This window comes from Bos grunniens, chromosome X (genome assembly GCF_055505025.1).
Source record: "Bos grunniens cultivar Pamir isolate PY7600 chromosome X, Bosgru_T2T1.0, whole genome shotgun sequence".
In the NCBI taxonomy this organism is placed as follows: Eukaryota; Metazoa; Chordata; class Mammalia; order Artiodactyla; family Bovidae; genus Bos; species Bos grunniens.
Genome location: NC_141194.1, coordinates 1,776,378 through 1,777,707, shown reverse-complemented (window position 1 = coordinate 1,777,707; position 1,330 = coordinate 1,776,378). Strand labels below are relative to the sequence as shown.

The 1,330-nt window shown below is 44.7% G+C and overlaps 1 long non-coding RNA gene across 1 annotated transcript; it reads left to right on the top strand.

The window, feature by feature from the left end:
* The first annotated feature begins 262 nt into the window (after positions 1 to 262).
* Positions 263 to 1,091, top strand: LOC147339694 (uncharacterized). Its single transcript, XR_015158333.1, has 2 exons — positions 263 to 501; positions 822 to 1,091. It is a non-coding gene; the product is annotated as an uncharacterized LOC147339694 (long non-coding RNA).
* The last annotated feature ends 239 nt before the right edge of the window (positions 1,092 to 1,330 follow it).

Genomic DNA, 1,330 nt, shown 5'->3' with positions numbered 1-1,330 from the left:
ACTCCGTCATTGTAACAGGAAATAGCCACAGGTTATTGCATACCCATCTACAAATGAATGTATGCAGCTGTGTCCCAATAAAACTTTATTTATAAAAGCAGACCGAGGGCCGGACTTGGCCCACAGTTCATAGCCTGCAGACGCTTGACCTAGAGTAATGCAACCACTCCTAAGAGTTTACTGAGAGCTTACAGCTGATATGTGAACTTCATGTAGATCATCTATTTCCCACTCAGTTACATTTTCCATTTTATTTTCAAAGTACGAATCTCTGCCTCACACCAGAGCTTGATCACAAATCCATTTAAATTCTTAATATGGAAAAGTCTGGAGATTCTCAAGGAAGCACTTTGCTGTTCTCTTTGCCTTCTGCATTACTGACCACAGAAGCCTTCCAAGACAACGCCCTGATCATCACCAGCAACTGAACTTTCCAGCTCTAAGCTTTTCGTACTGAGCAATTAAAGTAAAACCTGTCGAAGGGAACTTGCCTGTGCTCAGGTATGCTTCCAATATTTTTTTTTGTTTAAGATGTGGAGTGTTTTTTTTTTTTTAATCTTTATTGAATTTCTTGGGGCTTCCCAGGTGGCTCAGATGGTAAAGAATCTGCCTGCAATACAAGAGATCTGGGTTCAATCCCTGGGTTGGAAAGATGCCCTAGAGAAGGGAATGGCAACCCACTCCAGTATCCTTGCCTGGGAAATCCCATGGACAGAGGAGCCTGGAGGGCTACAGTCCAGGGAGCTGCAAGAGTCCGACAGGACTTAGCGACTAAACCATCACCACTTACTGCATTTGTTACAATATTGCTTCTCTTTTAGGTTTTGATGTTTTTTTTGACTGCAATGCCTGCGGGATCTTATTCCCAGACCAGGGATCAAACCCCCACCCACCTGCTTTGGAAGGAGCAGTCTTAACCACTGGACCTCCTGGGAAGACTGCCTGGGACTCTGCTTCTTAAAATCCATACAGGAAGAATGAATATAGGTATATGTATAACCGATTCACTTTGCTGTACAGCTGAAACTGATAAAACACTGTACATCAAACTCTGCTCCAATATGAAATAAAAATTAAGCTAAAAAAATGCATACACAGTCTGGACCAATGCAGTGTGTGTGTGAGCTTAGCTGCTCAGTCGTATCCGAGACCTTGTGACCCCGTGGACTGCAGCCCTCCAGGCTCCTCTGTCCATGGGATTCTCCAGGCAAGAACACTGGAGTGGGTTGCCATTTCCTCCTCCAGCGGATCTTCCTGACCCAAGGATGGAACCCGCATCTCCTGCACTGCAGAGAGATTCTTTACTGTCTAAGCCACCAGGGAACCAACA